Genomic DNA, 19,406 nt, shown 5'->3' with positions numbered 1-19,406 from the left:
CAGTGAGCGAGGGAAATAGATAATTGGATTCGAGTTCGACTAGGGTGAGATTTATTGAGGCGTTTGAGTGTGAGTTTCCGGTGCTAATTTGAGTCCCGTCCACGGCTCATCATATTTTTGAGTTCAAAATAATGAACCGGCTATATTGAGGTTCACCTCTTTCACCCTCTATTCGTTTTATGCAAGTTTGGTATTAATTATTTGTTTAATGACATGATCACGTTAATTCTGTAATTGATCTCCGTGGTTTTGAATTTGCTCGCTCGGTTATTTGCTCGTATTTACTTGAATTGGTTATAGCTGAACGTGATTTTGTCACAATATAGAAACTGGAGTGTTGAACTATGTCAATTAGATTAAATGGGCTCGGGTGTGCATTTCATATGACCCTGCCATAATTTTGGATAATAATAATGAAATAGGCATGTTAAAATCCGGGGGTGCATTTCATGTGACCCGGTTCTAATTTCCAACAAGGTTAAATAGAGCGTATCGTGAACCACGGGTGCATTTCATGTGGTGTGGCTTGCGATATATTTTAAATGACCTTGAATTAATTCTTTAAATAAGTAAAAGCGGTTTTCAAAAGTTAAAAATTCACATAGGTTTAAAAGTATTTTAAAATCAGATAATTAGGCCAATTATAACAGTTGAGCGACCGTGCTAGAACCACAGAACTCGGGAATGCCTAATACCTTCTCCCTGGTTAACAGAATTCCTTACCCGGATTTCTGGTTCGCGGACTGTAATACAGGGTCAATCTTTTCCTCGATTCGGAATTTGAACAGGTGACTTGGGACACCATAAATCTCCCAAGTGGCGACTCTGAATCTTTAAATAAACAAATTCCGTTTCGACTGTCCTTTAATTGGAAAAACTCCATTATATACATTCCTTACGGGGTGTAGGTAAAAGGAGGTATGACAGCTCTGGCGACTCTGCTGGGATCGAACCCAGAATCTCTGGTTCAGGGTTCAAGAATTCGAGCCTAGAATAATTGTTATATTTGGTTTTATCCATTATCTGATTTTGTTACATGATTTGGGCCTAATGTGCTAATTGATTGCTTTTACCGCTTTGATATTCCGTGAAATGTATATAAAATATTGTGAAACCCCTCCTCTCTCTGAGTCTTCTAAATCATGAAGAAGTGTGCACTTCGTGTGACTTCTTTTCTGTTAGAGTCATATCTCAAATTTAGAATGAGGTTCAGACAAGTTGCAAAGCCGGTAAAGCTTCTATATTCCCGGTACGCTGCCCTCCCTCGGCTCGAGCTGTCTGCTTGGGTAAGCCAGGTCTAGAACAATAAACCCAGGTTTTAAACCTAGTATAACAAGACCCAATGCCGGATCCCTAGTAGGAACGTTTGCTTGCATCACGTGCATTTGACTTTGGGGACTCAACACAGGGGTTGGGTCTGTCTAGGACAGGTGTACCCAAAATAACAGACCATCTTGATACATCCTATGTGCTACATATTGCATTTCTTTAAGGGTAAAAGGGTCGTTTGGCGGACCAATGATAGCTGAGGGTAAATGAAGAAATGAAAAAAAAAACAATGAAAAAACAATGAAAAAATAAAGAAGAAAGAAAAAATAAGAAAAAGAGAGGGAGAAGTGTGAAGATAAAGCGAGTGACGCCTAATTATGTTTTTTGTTATATTTTGTTAAGAGAAAAAAGAGAGCTTGGAAAATTCAAAAGATTTTGTACTTTTTCATCATTTTTCAAAAATCAAAAATCAAAAAAGGGGAAAAAGAAAATAAAAAAAGAGTTTACATGTTTCATCATTTTTTCAAAAAAAAAAAAAAAGAGAAAGAAAAAAAACATATTTTCTCTAAATTAGTTGTTATTTTTAGTTCTCGCCCGTATACAATTTGCCCGAACTACGCGAACCTGATTCTCGTCTCTCGAGGCGGGATACGTAGGCAATCCACATAGGGTCCGATCTTCCTAGTAAATCTTAAGTTCTTGGCTTTGCGGGGTCTTCGCCAAATTTTGCACTTCTAGCCACCTTTTGGCCAAATAATTCATTTTGCAAATATAGCCTCGATTATGTCTTGCATGTGTCTAATAGGCAGTGTTATTATCTCACATAGTGTTGGTTAAAGTTCTCTCATATAGGTGTGGGTCTACTTACTGAAGTCTGAGCATGACATACACCCCGGGACCATTCAGTCAGGATCACTACATTTAGGAGCTGCTCGAGGAGCCATTTTATGTTTTTGAGTCATTTGTTTTAGTTTTATTTTCTAGTCCTTTATAGTAGTTTTAGTCTTTTAGGTGATGTTAGAGTTTGTATTGTCTAGTTAAGTTTGCATAGTCTTTTGTTATTGCATTTCTTATTTTGCATTTGGAAATGTGTTACAAGTCAAAAATCCAAAAAAAGGGGGGGAATTCTGCATTTTTATATTTTCGTTATAAGTTTTCTTTAGAATACTAATTCTAGAAATAAAAAAAAATCCTTTGAGATTGTTTTTCCTTTAGGCAATTAATATCAAAATAAAAATTGTTTTTATATTTCCTTTACTATATTGGGACCAAAATTCAAAAAAGAAAAAGAGAATTTTCTTTTAGTACCTCTTTAAAAGTTTTCTTTAAGGTATTAATTCTAAAATCCAAAAAGATTTTCTTTGAGGCGTTTCTTAGGGAAATTAGTGAAAAATAAAATAAAAAATTCTTTTTATTTTAATTAGAACTTTAGGATATTGTACATAAAAAAAACATACTTTGTCTTTTGTCTATCATTAGAATTTTTCCTTTAGGCAATCAAAATTGAAATCCAAAAATATTTTGTTTTATTTTGTTTATTGCTTGTTTCGAAATCTTGCGTCAGGATATCAAATGAAACTTCAAATACTTTTCTGTGGTTTGTTCTTTAGATTTTCTTCATAAAAAAATGAATAAAAAAATGGTTTTTCTCTTCTAGGATTTTCCTTAATGGAATATTTGTTTGAAAAAAAAAAAGAGAAAAAAACATGCTCATTAAGCTTGAGTTTAGAATAGGTTATAGAGCATTCAGTCTAGAAAATTCAAAAAAAAAAAGATTTGCCTCTTTTATTTCTCTTTTCTCATCGGATTAGTCACTAAGGTAAAAAAAAGAAGAAGAAGAAGAAAATGAAAAGGAAAATATTAGTTTATATGCTTTACTCTCGATCTTCCCAGAACTACGCAAAGATCTGATTCATGCAGGGTCATGATACGTAGGCAACCTACATAGGGTTCGATCGAATTATTTTTTATTATTAAAAGAAAAAAAAGAAAAAAGAAAAAAAAGGTGAAATTGTGGGATGTGAGATATGACAGAAAGAGAGAGTAATGATTAAAAAAAAAAGAAATGAAAGAAAATGGGCAAGCCAGCAAGTGCTAGAAAAGCAAAGAAAAGAGAGGTTGAAATGAACAAATTGGGATGATGCCAACTGACCTTTGTACCCTCGGAGTCATTTTAGAACCGATAATTGTGGCTAGGTGCATTGCACATAAAGTGAGATTATCTTATGTTAAATGCGCTAACGCTAACGTGATGACTTCTTTTTTTGTTATATTCATAGCAGAAGGTTGGTTGGTTTGTGGTTTAAAGTGGTAACTCTTCTCTACAACATAAGGTCAAAAGGCGATGGCAGACGACAATGGAACTGAGTTGGTTGATACCGGCGCTCAAAAGCAGTTGGTTGAACAAAACAATGGATTGGTTGAAGAGGTAAAGATGTTAAAACAACACATGACTGACATGTATCAGGCTTGGATGACTGGGAAGATACCACCCCGCTACCACCTAGCCTCCTAAATGCCGTCCTTACCCAAGCTCCGAACACAATGCCAGACGATCCTCCATACTCTCCAGATCTACCCTCTTATCACAGCTTTCCCAACCGTCTTAGTAGCTGCATCACTAATCCTCCAATTACCTCTCCCCAAAATCGCCCTCCTGTCACATCTACTATCCCCGACAATTAATACTCATTCAAAGTTCATGATGCCCAATATTACCCCTCAGAGGTTGCCCACAAGGTTCCCAACTCATACAAGCAGGGTCCGCGGGATGGGTCTCATGTTGTAAATGAAGAGTTCACATGAAGAAAAGGGCGAGATGGGATACCCAGGAGGCTGAAAGGCATAGAACAGTCTTCAATGAACAAGCACGGAATGGGAGACCAGGGTAGCATGTCTTGCAAAGAATTGTCTATGTCCCCCAACGTTCATCTGCCTGCGAGGTTTAAAGTGCCAAAGTTTAACTTGTGTGATGGGTGTGGGGATCCGGTAGCCCATTTGAGGGATTATTGCAATAAAATGAGAAGTGTTGGCGAGAAAGATGATTTGTTGATGGCGTACTTCAGTGAGAGCCTGACTGGGGCAGCATTGAATGGCATAATCGTCAAGATGTTGGTAAGTGTCCTACATTGGGTGACATGGCTCAAGATTTTGTTCGATACTTTCAATACAGATCAGGTGTTACCCCAGACCGCTCCTCCCTAACTAAAATGGAAAAGAAGCCGGAGGAAAGCTTTAGAGAATTTGGACTCAGATGGAAGGAGCAGGCTGCTCGAGTCAATATCCCGATTGGGGAAGAAGAAATGGTTGAGCTCTTCTTAAAAGCCCAGGGGCTCACCTACTTAAGTCATTTGATCCCGGCCTTGGGAAAGCCTTTCAATGATGTGTTAAAAATGGGGGAGATGGTAGAAGAGGGAATCAAATCAGGTAAAATCATGAGTTGTTCGAAATACATTCAAAACATCCCAATAAGCTTGGGTGGAAGAAAGAGAAACAGAAAAGATGATCCGATGGGCTTTCCCGATTAACACTTCCAGCCTCGACATCGTCCCCATGGATATCCTGATGCACCAGATGATCCTCCCCAATGCCACTTCTCTCCACAGAACTCCCAAAATCGTACATCACTTTCCTAGTACCCAGCTCCACAAAATGCCTATCCACCCCCACAAGCCTATTGAAAACCTCCTGGATCAGGTTTCCGGCCTAATGAAGCATTTAAGAATGAGAGGTTGCTGAAAAAAGAAAAGGCTTTCACCCCATTGGGAGTGTCATACGCCATTTTGTTCCAAAGGTTGAAGCAATTGGACATGTTGAAGCCGATCCAGATAAAAATGCCAAACCCTCTTCCAAAGAAGTTTGATTTTTCTCAAAGGTGCGCATATTGCTCAGATGCCCCAGGGCATGACATAGAGAAGTATTGGAATCTGAAGAAAGCAATTCAGAAGCTTATTGATGTAGGTGACATTGTCGTGCAAAATCCAGATGCAGTAGACACTAGCCAAAGTCCATCGCCTGTTCGTAATGAGACGCATATGGTGAGTATGACTTGTTTTGAAAAGGAATATGAAAATTCTTCTAAGATCCTCGAAGGTCCACGTGCTGCAAAGTTTTCAGTGCTATCAGAGGTTGATCTTAAGAACGAGCCAGCAAAGGGAACCCAAAAGCAATTTGTTAAGAACAATATGATGGAAATTTGTGAAGGTCCTAGTAATGTTGATGCGGAATTCAGTGGCTAAGATGCCGAGCTTGGCAATTGGAAAGACGCTCCTGTCTTGGTTAGCTAGGGAAGAGTTTTTGTGGTTTATTTTGTTGTCATTTCTGTTGTCCGGGTTATTTCAGGGTTGTAATCCAAATGTTTTCTTGTGACTCAAACCCTCATATTCTTCTATTTTGCCTAGTTTGTTTAGTCATAGTAGCCCGTCTAGTGTTGTCTAGGTTTGTTCTAGGTTGTAACCCCAATTTAGTTAGTTTGTTTTGTTGTCCAAACCCTTTCATCGTCTGTCTAATGTAATTTTCTGTTTTCTATAATTTCTAGTCATTTTCATTTAGTTCTCTCTTCTTTTTATAGTTCTTTTCCTGATTGACTCTAGTGACATGACATGCACACGTAATTCTCAGCCTGGTTTTAAAAGTCAATTTAGTCACGAAGCAACGAAAATAATGTTGAAGATGTTGGGACATTTGAGGGAAATAAGTGAAGGCATTTTGGGATCACTTCAAGCCCAAGTTGTGTGAAACTGGGGTAGATAGAACATAAAAATACACCATTAAAATGCATCATGCTACATCAGGTGAAGATAATGTCAAGTTTGCCCCAAATTTGTAGGGGGTCGTTCGTGGTAATGAGAGTGAGAGTGTTGTCCAATGGGGCTTGGTAATTAACAGATGTAGAAGGCAAATGCATGGATATGATTATCAAATCTGGTGCAATCAAAAGATGTTACAAATGTTTTCCTTGGTTTGTTTAAATTGTGTAGTTTGCACTTAGCATGTTTTGGAGATTGGAATGACGAAGGCATTTTGTTCTGCTATCTAAACACTTTATCCTTCGTTACCCCTTTGGCCTCATTTATTTTCTTTCATACCCCTCTTTCGGAATCAGTAGCAAAGATCAGAAACACAAGCGTGAAAGATAAGTAAAGGAAAAGGAGAAAAGAAAAGAACAAAAAGGGAGAGAAGAAAAAATGAAAGAGAAGAAAAAAAAGGGAAGAAAAGAAAAAAAAAGAAAAAAAGAGGAAAAAGAAGAAAGGAAAACAAAAACAACAAATCAACAAAAAGAGAAAAAGGAAGAAAGAAAAGAAAAGAAGAGAGAAAGAGAAAAGAAAAATCACAACAACAGAGCAATTCCTATGTCATGAACTATGTTCGACCTGATTCCTTTTAAGGATACATAGGCAGCCTCACGGTTCGGTCTCATCAAAATAAAAATCCAAAAGTCCCCAAGCAATAAACTAGGGCAGAAATTGTGGTTGTTGTAAGGAATCTGGTTCTGAAAGTTGTAATTTTGAACCCATGATGAGTTGTTTTGAGCCTTTTGATACCCTTTCTCTCTAACCCCATCCAAAAGCCCACGTTACCGTCCAAAGAAAGACCTTCCGATCAGTCTTCGAGAGATGCCAAGTCAAGCAAGGAGAGGTAATTCATATCAGGGGCAACACTCTGGTCCAAGCATAAAAACGATGAAAATGAGAGAGTCTTATTGGTGAAAACCCTCGCGGGCACCGTAAGGCGACGGTAAGTGGAGAGAAAGAATCAAAAATGAGAGAGGCTTGATGGTGAAAACCCTTCGGGCACCACAGGTCAAATAAGGATTGTGAATCAGATTGGATAATCGGAGCATTGAAGCCCAGTTTCACAGTTTAAGGGTGTAACAGGAGTTAAACATCAGACTTGCTCAACAAAATAGGCCACAGTTGCATGTCATGGTCATTAGAGTTGGTATCCACATATGAAAGGTTTCTACTTTGTAGTTTTCTTGTTAGGAATCATTTCTTTCCTTTCTCCTTTACTATGTTCCTTTTGTCTTGTTTACTTCCTCTTTCTGAGTCGGTTTGGTCAGAACAAGTGAGAAATGACTTCAAAATTTGCCGCCAGCTTTCCAATTGCACAAAACAGGATCTGCCCAGCACATCAAAGTGGCATAAGTAGGAAAGAACAACAAGCGCACTGAGTTGGTAGCAATCAACATGCTTTGGGGTCCATGAGAAATACAAAGGTTTGGTATATTTCAACTCGTGAACAGTACAACAGATAGAGGATGTTGGGTGAATGGGTCAAAGGTATTCTCTATGATGAGATCAACAAATAAAGTGTTTAACGAGTGACAAACGAGGTCTTCCAAGCAAAAATCAAAGTTGTCGTGGCAAGTGAAGGAGCAATGGACCTCAAGGCCAATGCCAGTGGGTTAAGTCAGGAAAGAACAACATTGAGTGGACGGTAATTGAAGTGCTTTGGGATTCATGTGAAATACAAAGGTTTGGTACATATCAATTCAGGAACAATGCAACAAGATGAAGGGTGTTAGGTAAACGAATCAAAGGTATTTTCGGTGAAACACAAAGGTTGGTAAATGTCAGTTCATGAGCAATGCAACAGATAAAGGGAATTGGGTCTGAATGGAGAAGGGGTATTTTCTGTGATAAGGATGACAGAGAAAGTGGTTAGTCCATAAGCAAGCAAGGTCCTTGATTGTAAATCAGTTATCACGGGAAGTGAAGGAGCAGTCACCCTCAAAGTCAAGGCCACAAACCAACCACCATATTTTAAACTGACAAAATTTTTCTTTGATTAAAACAGGGGCAGGAAATTTTGTTTGTTTCGGAGAAACCCTCCGTGGAGAAAGGCAGTCACCAAACAGGTTTGATTTTTGATTTTTAGGACCCTCCTGGAAAATGAGACCTAGTTTAAAGTTCAGAAATAGCATAATCTAGCATAAATATATCCCAAAGGAATATAAGTTGGTTTAGAAGTTTGCATGCTTGAGATAAGAATCAATTAAGAGTTTTCAGGACCCTCCTGAATAATGGGACTTAGCTTTAAGATTTCCATTAGATAATAACATTTAGCGTAAAGTGTGCTGTAGGGTAGTATAATTCAGCCATAAAAGTTGTCACTCTTAAGATAAAATTGGACTTTTGATTTTCAGGACCCTCCTGGATAATGGGGAGTAGTTTAAATATCCTCTTAGATTGCAAGATTTAGCAGAAGTCACACCTGTAGAAGATATAACTTAGATTTTAAATTGTCGTTTAGTTAAGAGTTGTCAGGACCCCCCTGAATAATGAGACCTAGAAATCAAATTCTTAGTAATACTTGGTAATATGATTTAGTTTTACAATCACATCTGTCCCCAGCCACCAAACTGGGGCAAAAAATATTCTTTGTTTTTGTCTGTTTTGTTGAAGTCAGGAGCCCTCCTGGAGAGCAGGGAATACATTTCAAGTTGAAGTTAGGAGCCCACCTAGAGAGTAGGGAATACATTCAAGCGCAGCAGACAGGAGCCCGCCTGGAGAACAAGGGAGTACAATTTAAATTTTAGCTTTCAAATTCCTTGTGTTGTCTATTATGAAGTCAGGAGCCCGCCTGGAGAGCAGGGAATACATTTCAAGTCAGCAGTCAGGAGCCCTCCTGGAGAGCAGGGAATACTTTCAAGCGCAGCAGTCAGGAGCCCTCCTGGAGAACAAGGGAGTACAATTTAAGTTTTAACTTTCAAACTCTTTGTTTTGTCTATGTTGAATTTAGGAGCCCAGCTGGAGAGCAGGGAATACATTTCAACTTGAAGTCAGGAGCCCGCCTGGAGAGCAGGGAATACTTTCAAGCGTAGCAGTCAGAAGCCCTCCTGGAGAACAAGGGAGTACAATTTAAATTTTTGCTTTCAAATTCTTTGTTTTGTCTATCTTTAAGTCAGGAGCCCCGCCTGGAGAGCAGGGAATAAATTTCAAGTTAGAAGTCCGGAGCCCGCCTGGAGAGCAGGGAATACATTTCAAGTCCAGAAATCAGGAGCCCGTCTGGAGAACAGGGAATACATTTCAAGTCAGCAGTCAGGAGCCCGCCTGAAGAGCAGGGAATACATTTCACGTCAGCAGTCAGGAGCCCGCCTAGAGAACAGGGAATACATTTCAAGTTAGCAGTCAGGGAGCCCCGCCTGGAGAATAGGGTCAGTTTTTACTTTAGTCAAGCTTAGTTTATAGTTTTCCTAGTCTATTCTTTAGTTTAATTTCATCACTGCATCAATAGTACAAGTGGTATATAATTTTGCTAACAACCCACAAATCTTCCTAGTGCAAACTGGGGTAGAAAATTTCTTTGTTTTGTATATTTTGTTGTAATCAGGTGACCACCTGGAGAACAAGGGGAAACAACTCAAGTTTCTAGGGAAAGCAGTGTCGAAGGAAGACAACTCGAGTTTCAAGGGAAAACAGTTTCGAAGGAAGACAGTTCAAGTTTCAGGGGAAAATGGTTCAAGGTGCAAAGGAAAACAGTGTCAAGTAACAAGAGAAGACAATTCGAGTTCAACAGTCAGGCGTCCACCTGAAGAAAAGGAAAAGCATCTCAGATTGCAATTCAAGTCAGCAACCAAAGAATCTCGTGGCAAGAATGCGAGTCAACAGTCCGAGGTGATCAACAGAAGTTAGTCACAATAAAGAAAAGAGAGAAAGGCAAGAAGTGAATCAAAATGCAGAAGTTGATGAAAGATATGAACTGCTTAAGACGTGGTGGAAGTCACAAGCACTACATGCCCGGTCCTGACCCAAAAACTGTAGAAGAACGAGCTAGCACCTGCAGCTAACAAGCGCCAAGGTTCAAATCTAAAGTTTACATGAAGAACCATTCAAGATTCAAGATCAAGTTTCAGAAGACTTATAGATAGGAATCTTGTAACTCGTAGTTGATAGGCTTAGCTAGTCTTTTTCATGTTTTGATTTTGATGTAATAGCAGGATTGCGGGCAGGAACCTCGGCGGAACGGCACCTCAACCGGATCTCCACCTTGGCATACTCCGTCATCTCACTCATTTCTGAACTACACGTGGATTGATTTCTTTATAGCCAAGGATATGTAGGCAGCTCAGATACTAGAGCTCGGTCACATTCCCCTTTTCTCTTGGTTTTAGTCTCTCCAAATAAGGGTCGGGTCAAAAACCTGTCTAGTCATTCTTTGTTTGAAAATACTACGTCTTTCCAGTCAAAGAGGGGCAGTTGTAGACATGTGATTTTTGACCCTCCCCAAGATTTTTTTATATATTAGCGTAAAATATTTAATTTAGGCATAATATAGATATTTTAAGTAATTTTGACTCTTCTACTTTATTTTATTACAAGAAAAACAAAAAAATCACAAAAATCGGTTCATTAAAGTTTTGTAGTCATTTTTAATCTAAACAAAATATGTACAACAGTAGTATCGTATTTTTATTTTAATATGATATTTGAAAATACCAAAAATAGATTTGTTTTAATGGTTAGTTTTATTTAAATAATTATTTGAATAGTAGGATTAATTAATAAATGGGGCTGTATTTTTAATCTCGTTTGCAGGGAAAGAATAGAACTTGGGCTCGAGCAACCCATTTTTAGGCCTAATTTTGAACCTAGCCCACAATTGTCAAGCCCATAATTCCTAGGCCCATACCCCTTAACCTAAAACCCTACAACCTAGACTCTACACTATAAAAGAATGTTTAAGACTAAAGAATTAAAAAAAGAAGAGACGGAAGAGAACGAACAAAAAGCAAAAAACGAAAAAAGGAACAGAAAAACAGTGTAACAAAAGCTGAAAGCAGCAGCTGAAAAGGCTGCGCACAAACGAGACCCCCCCAACGCACATCATCTTCCCCAAACGAAACCACCCCCCTGAACAGGTCTCCGTCGAGACACCCATCACCTTCTTCACTAGAAAAACTCAAAAACCCAACCAACAAAATCAGCCGCTGAACACAGAGACGACCCCAGCGTTGCTTCTTCTTCAGGCATCCGTAACAGCCATGTGAGATTCTTAACGCTACCAACCAGCAGCCCAATGTCGTCACCACCACACCCCTAACCCCCTCTCTTCAATCTGATACAACCTTTAATCTTTTTAACAGAAACCAAACGGAGCTCCCATCTCTCACAATAACTGGCAGCGACGAATCCACTCAAAGAAAATACGGACAGAAGCGACTAATATCGAAGATTCTGCCATTCAAAAATTTCGGTCGCGATCTGTTTCCAAAAGCTGTTGAGGTCGAAATTTTGCTGCTGTTAATTATTGAACTCGTTGTTGAGTTTAGTCCGATCTTGTTTCAATCATCGCCGAAGAGTCGAGTTTATTTCGTTGAGGTTCTCGGTCAGGTCTGTCCGTGTTTAGCTTCATAGGCCTGATTTTCTTTGTAAACGTGCAACATGTTCTTGCAAATTCGAAGGTAATTCACGCCTTTTTGCATGGATATTCTGGTTTGGTTTAAGCGTGTATGTGTTCTCTGTTTTGGTTGATTTGCGTGCCAATTCACATTGTTTACCTAGAGCCGTCGTGTTGTTCGATGAAATTCCTATAAAGAACACTACTATGAATTGCTTGACAATGCAAAACCATTTGTAAGGACTTACTTTTTCCCAAGCTTACACAAAATGACAAATAAAAATGTAAAATAGTACCAAGGGAAAGGACATCACCATTCATTTCCATGTCGATGTTCATTTATCAGCCAATGCATCGTTTGAATAGAATCATGTTCTGGAAATTGAATTTGAAGGTAAAGCTTGTTAAAGAGTGTGTCAGCAGTGAGCGAGGGAAAGAGATAGGTGCTAGAATTGGATTCGAGTTCGACTGGGGTGAGATTTATTGAGGCGTTCGAGTCCGAGTTTTCGGTGCTAATTCGAGTCCCGTCCACGACTCATCACATTTTTGAGTTCAAAATAATGAACTAGCTATATTGAGGTTCACCTCTTTCACCCTCTATTCGTTTTATGCAAGTTTGGTATTAATTATTTGTTTAATGACATGATCCCGTTGATTCTGTAATTGATCTCCGTGGTTTTGAATTTGCTCGCTCAGTTATCTGCTCGTGTTTACTTGAATTGGTTATAGCTGAACGTGATTTTGTCACAGTATAGAAACTGGATTGCTGAACTATGTCAATTAGATTAAATGGGCTCGGGTGTGCATTTCATGTGACCCTGCCATAATTTTGGATAATAATAATGAAATAAGCATGTTAAAATCCGGTGGCGCATTTCATGTGACCCAGTTCTAATTTCCAACAAGGTTAAATAGAGCGTGTCGTGAACCACGGGTGCATTTCATGTGGTGTGGCTTGCGATATGTTTTAAATGAACTTTAATTAATTCTTTAAATAAGTAAAAGCGGTTTTCAAATAATTAGGCCAATTATAACAGTTGAGCGACCGTGCTAGAACCATGGAACTCAGGAATGCCTAATACCTTCTCCCGGGTTAACAGAATTCCTTACCCAAATTTCTGATTCGCGGACTGTAATACAAGGTCAATCTTTTCCTCGATTCGGGATTTGAACAGGTGACTTGGGACACCATAAATCTCCCAAGTGGCGACTCTGAATCTTTAAATAAACAAATCCCGTTTCGACTGTCCTTTAATTGGAAAAACTCCCTTATATACATTCCTTATGGGGTGTAGGTAAAAGGAGGTGTGATAGTGCCCGCCGGTTACTCTGCCCTTTCTCTATAAATAGGGGCTTTCTAGAACCAATTCTTTATTCAAGTGTTCCTCAATCAGCCTTATCTCCCATTTCTTCTCTCCATCCTCATCTACTGTCGTTTCCCATGTCTGAGGCCCGTGGCCTCAAAGTTGCCTGATGGCGTTCTCATCAGTTATGCCATGGCTTTTTCCTGGGGCTCTTCCTTACCGAGCGAGATTATACCAACTTGTTGTTGTTTTTGTTGTTATTGCTGTTGCCGTTGGCTCGAGACGAGGATATAGGGAGGCCGACCTCTTCCGTTTTGGGAAGGTATTTGAACTTTACACCGCTGCTCACCTTCCTACCCCAGCCTGGTGTGGCACTTCACCCCTTTTGCTTTCCGTGGGGTGAAGTGGTACCTCTGGCTGGTAGCTTGCACGACACAATGTCCCAAGAAGTAGACTCAACGTAGCCGTGCAAGTGAGGCCGACGCCCGCCAAGCCTTCTACCGGGCCGTGATCTTCCTGGCATGGTGGAAGCCTATGCTCTTTGGCGGGCTATGGCATTTTTTCATCCCTTTCTGCCTCTTCACTTTCCTCTTCTCCATCTTCCCACTTTCCTCTTCTTCATCTTTTCCCTTTCCATCTTGGAGATACCTTTTTGGAGGACAGAGATGATACCCCGAAGAGGTGGCGATAGAAGATACTACCGCCGCGGATGCATACCATAGGGTATGGATTAGGCTCTTGGCTTCTACTATATGTATACTTTTGCTTCTTCGTTTCTGTGTAAGGACCGCTCGTGACTCCTCGTGGGCTTTTCTAATCGAATGTTTATGAATAAAAAATGTTTCTTTAATTTGTCTCTGATGCGTACTATTTTCCTTTATCTATGCTTGTGTAGAATTCGAGCACATGACCCCATCGGTTGGTGCAAATATCGAGTCCAGGTTGGACTAATAAACTTGGGTCATCGGGACCCTAACTTTGAGTTGAATAAGAGTAGGGCTTCGAACCCCCAAATCGAGACTTAGCCTCTAGACCCTGCGATAATCTTTGAGGGGGGATTCGCTCGGAAGCTCGAGAATAGAGACTGCCTTTAGGCTTTCGAGAACAGTCCCCGAGTGGGGGTTTGCTCGGGCCGTCTGGAAAATTGTCTTGAACTTAGTGTAGATAACCTTACAGCGTTGTAGATAGATCCCGGATGAGGGACTACCCGGGTTTAGATGGTACCCCGAGACCAAGCCTATATGAGTGGAGGTTTAAATGCTTATTTTCTTCTTGAGGGGAGCCTTCGAAACCGGGTACCATCTCGAGTCTTGTAATGACATTAATGGCCCCTTGGAGAGATCCTCGATATCGGGTACCATCTCGGGACTAGCAATGATGCCAATGGCTTTCTAGAGCCTAACTTCTTTTTGATAGAGGTCCTCGAGATCGGGTACCATCTCGGGACTTGCGATGATGCCAAAGGCTTCCTGGAGCCTAACCTCTTTTTGGTGGAGGTCATCGAGATCGGTAACATCTCGAGACTTGTTTTGGTGCGGGGGTCTCCGACCCCGAAACATCACATGACGTTCGCCAAATGGACGACACGGCTGCAAAGAGATTGAGGCTATCCCGCCGGCACATTTTCCAAAAGTGATTTCGGCCAGCATTTTAATCAACCCCTGAGGCAGGCAAATTGTCGCCAATTTTTCCATATATAGGGTTCTTTCTGCCCTTTTAGAGTTTCCAACATTCTAAGCAGTTACTCTTCTTTTTCCTATGTTAGGCCTTTAACTGTAACCATGACTGCTATATCAGGACCCGTTCGGTAAGGAGGAGAAGTTCCGCCTCCAGTTCTCGCCTTGTTAGCTCGGGGCATTTTGCTTTGAAAGGGGACTTTTCGTCAGAAAGGTGCCCCGATGCTCAGGATCAATAGGAGCACACCTTGAAGTTTATTCTTCGATAGGAGAGGGACACCTTGAGTCGGTGAGGAAAGACTGTGGATAGGGGAAAATGCAGTACTACAGGTACCTTCCTCGGAGGAGAGTATTACGAACCGTGCCAAGGGGTTTCTAAATATGTTCACTTATCCTTTCAAGTTGGGCCCCCTTGATAGGGTTGTGCTTGACTTCTGTCAAAAGTATCAGGTTACATTGGCCCAGATTCACCTGTAATTTTGGAAGATAATGTTGATGTGAGGTTCTTTGCGGAGAAGGAAGGGCTTGAATTTACGCTTAGCCATCTTATCAGGCTATATCGGCCCTTTCATCATCGAGGTCTGCTAACCTTACGATGCCGGTCGACCACGCCTTTCGTTGTTAATGATGAAGAAAACGGGGGTCGGGAGTGGATGAGTCGATTCATCCGAGTATGAACTGTTGATATTATCCCCGTGGAGTTTATACCATTCCTTGAGGAATGGAATTATACACGTAAGTGGTATACTCGTGCCTTCACAGTTCTTCAATTATGGCGAAGGGTTGTTTCGTAAATGTTCCTTCTTTTCTTTTTTCTGTAGTGATTCTTGGATGCCAGGCGAGGTTCCTGACCTGCCGAATTGGGTTCGAAAGTTGGCAACCCATCGACTTACAACGAGCGTAAGTGGCGAGCTCTATCTAAGGATAGGTGGGAGACAAAATACCATGGTATGTGTTGTATGATCTGTTCCCTTCGCTTTTTTTAGTTGGAAAAGCATTTTCTCTTTCTACGTACTAACCCTGTTATTGTAGGCATCGGGGAGCCTTCTAAGGCGAGGTCGTGCCCCCTTGGGGAAGGGGAAATAAGGATCGCTAGCTTCTGGGCTAAAGAATGATAACAATAAGCAAGAGATACCTTTGCAGGGTGATGGTGCTCGAAGTAAGGCGAACCTGGTCCGGGGGCCCGGAATGGAAGTATTGACTGAGCTTGCTGCGCCGTGATTTCTGGTTTTGGGGAGGCGGTTTATCCTCCGTTGTCGTCTTCTTTTTCCGTTGGAGGTACTTCGAGGGATACTCAAAACCAAGGATCATATGCACCGAGTGACCGTTCCTCGGTCGGGGTCAACTCTTTCGGAGTTGAGGGAGCTAGGTTAGCAGATTTGCGCTAGACCTTTGAGGAAGCACAGCAACTTCACTCTGTGGTGAGTTTTTGGCACATGCATTTTGAGTTTGGCGCCTTCCCTTCCTTACTGAGTTTTCTTTTGCAGGCCTTTGACAAACTTAAGTCCGAGCTGCTTCGCTGTGAGGCCAAGCTGCGGAAAGCTCTGGATGAGGAGAAATCCCTTAGGCTCATTTGCGACAAAGGGAAGTCGAGTTGGCATATTTACGGTATGAGGCAAGTCGGAGCTTGAATTATGAGAGCTACTTGAATGAGCAGGTAGTTTTGTTCTGAGCGAGTGTGCATTCCTCCTTCTAGCTCCTGGGGCTAATATTGTGTTTATTTCTGTTGCAGAAAAAGGTGGAGGGCTTGGAACGCCTTCGGGATGAGGTTGATCGAGCTAAGCGCAAGTATGATGAGTTAAAGGCTCAAGAGGACGCTCAGGCTTCGACGAAGAAGGGTGCTCTAGCTAAAGCTTCCGTCCTTGAGGTTCAACTTCACTTAGCTCATGATAATAGCTTGGTTCGAATAGATATTATTACGAAGCTCAATATTGAGCTCTTGAAGATAAAGGCCAAGGTTGTGGATGCTCGAGCTGAGCTATAGTGAGCCGAACTAAGGATGACTAGAAAGTGGCGGTCTATTTGAAGGACACTACCGATGCTCAAGCTAAGCTGAGAAAGATCATTGATCGCGAAGATAGGAGCGAATAATAGCTCGGTGTAAGTCTCGGAGAAAACCCTTGAGGAGATCCGTGCTATTGGATTTGACCTCTCGGAAGAGTTGACGCGGGCGAGGGCGGACGAGCGTGGTGCTCGGTTACTTCTATCCGACACTGAGGATAGCGAAGATGAGGCCGACGGGCCACAGCCCCCAGGGGGGATGTAGATTTTGCTTTCCGATTTTGTATATAGAAATTTTCAAAGCACGTTTGTAAATGGAGCTTGAATTTTTCCGCCTGTATGTATAAAGAGGAAACTTTGCAGTTTTGTTTCTCTCGCATTTCTTTTGCCTTGAATTTATCCAGATGAAATGGTCTTTGAGTTGAGGGTAATCCTTAGGTTCGTGGTATGGCCCTGGGGCTTACAAGGCTAGCCCGTAGGCTATTACGTGCTTGGTCGATGCGACCTTTATGTATAAGCTGACGACAATGGCTCTTATGCTTTTGATCTTAGGCATATTTAGGTCAATTATTTTGGGCTCAATCCCCGAGTCGGGCATCAACTTGAGCTCATTTGACCCTCAAGTTGTTGAATTTTAGGCTGGCGACAGTGGCTCTTACGCTTTTGGTCGATGCGACCTTTTAGTGTAAGCCGGTGTTTGAGCTCTTATGCTTTTGTTCTTAGGCATATTCAGTTAACTATTTTGGGTTCAGTCTCCGAATCGGGTTTCGACTCGAGCTCATTCGACCCTCAAGTTTTTGAATTGCAAGCTGGCCCTTAGTCTCTTACACATTGGGTCGGTATTACCTTTTATATATGTGGTCTGGCGACAGTGACTCGTACGCCTTGGGTCGATGCGACCTTTTATATATGTGGGCTGGCGATAGTGGCTCTTACGCCTTGGGTCGATGAGACCTTTTATGTAGGCTTTATTTTTCTCTCGATAAGGATTGTTTGAAATAGTGTTTGCCTGACTCTTCAACGGTTTAATAAAAAACCTCGATTGTGAGTCGTTATATGGCGATGATCGAGCACCTTGGGAGGTTCAGCTCGAAGGCTGAGTATCTCAAAACCAATGTTTAGGAGCTGACATGGTCGAAGATCTTTTGCCTATATTGAGGGTAGCCTGCTCAACCGGTTCTTTCCAAAGTATATTTGAAGTAATTGAAGGACTGTGATTTTATAGCGACGGTCGGGCATCCCTGAGCCGCGTTAGTTTGGTTGGTACAGCCTTGTGACCAGATTCATTTGTGTTTGGCCGGAGCCTTTAAGTCCCGAGTGAAGTATTTTCGGAATCTATATTGAGGGTATGCCTTTTTAGGGGTCTTAAAAGTTCGATATATAGCCGAAACTTTGAGATCGAGTTTATGCCTTTAGTAAGGTCTTACAAGTTTTACATGCCTTTGAGGTCTTATAGTTTTGGATACTTGGTACAAGTATTGTTCATGCCTTGCTTGAGGTCTTACAGATATTGCTATTGCCGTATGTAGGTCTTACGAGACCGAGGCTGCCCGGATGTGGCCTTACGGCCTCGGGTTTTAATAAGTCGATGGAGATGGCGATTGACGATAGTCATCGAGGGTTTCTTGGCTCGGGATCCATTACTTGTGAACTTGGTATTGCCTCATTGAGGGCTTGCAATTTTGGAGTTTATGACCCGGAGGTCGTGTAGCCTTGAGTTTTCGATGCCAGTCCCAAAGTGTTCGGGACGTTATTGGCTTTAGAACCACTTTGTGGTCTTGATGTTGCCTCACTGAGGGCTTACGAGTTTGGAGCTCCGACCCGGGGGTCGCATTGTTTTGAGCTGTTGACGCCAGTCCCCGAGTGTTCGGGACGTTTTTTGGTTCTGGGGCCAGTTTTTGCAAAAATATCGAGCTTCCTTGAAATGCAAAATGCTTTCAGGAAGTATTCTTTGATTACTTGGTACAAGTATACATGTTTTTGTTGGTGCGGGCTCGGTTGTTCTATGCGGACATGGTTTGTTCGACAGTTTGGCTCGGTACATTACTTTCCTATTGAGTCCCCGTTTGGCGTATCTTGGCTTCTCCGAGTAGGTGACCTTCCGGGGGGATGGCCCCCAGTATTTGAGGTTGATTGCAAAAGAAGCCTTGAATACTTGTTGGATCTTCTTTAGGTAGCATATAAATGTTGCCTCGTTAAAAACCTTGCCGGTAAAACCCTTTTTGGGATAAAAACTCGGTCGAAGGAAAAGAGTGCAATGCATGCTTTTTGAAACCTAAGGAGTTCAAGTTGGAGAGTGCTTTGGCCGTTTCGATCAGATACCTGCACTCAAATCAGCATAGAATATAATTGAAAGAGAGAGGATACGGTCATACCTTAGTGTAGAACGTGTCGGCGATGTTTCAAGCCCTGATATGTTTCAGTCGCCTGTGATGAGGACACAGTACGGTCCTTCGCTTCGCTTATTCGAGGATAGCCAAGGATGTAGTTTGTTATTGCTATTTTATTGTTTGCTTATCCTTCGGCTCCTTCGAAGGTGGAGGTACCGGTGTCGGGGTCACATCGTGTACCACAAACATTTCTTTTGCCGCATGTTGTTCCCCATAGATGGTCTTAATCCTATTCTTTGTAGGGAATTTCATCATTTGATGGAGGGTGGATGGTAATGCTCTCATGAATTCTATCCATGGCCTTCCAGAAAAGGTGTTGTACCTCATATCTCCCTCGATGACATGGAATTTGGTATTTGGGGTTATGCCGGCCGCATTGACTGGAAGGGTGATTTCCCCTTTTGTTGTTTCGCTCGCCATGTTGA

The sequence above is a fragment of the Nicotiana sylvestris genome, chromosome 9, assembly GCF_000393655.2.
Source record: "Nicotiana sylvestris chromosome 9, ASM39365v2, whole genome shotgun sequence".
In the NCBI taxonomy this organism is placed as follows: Eukaryota; Viridiplantae; Streptophyta; class Magnoliopsida; order Solanales; family Solanaceae; genus Nicotiana; species Nicotiana sylvestris.
This window is presented reverse-complemented; position numbering follows the sequence as displayed.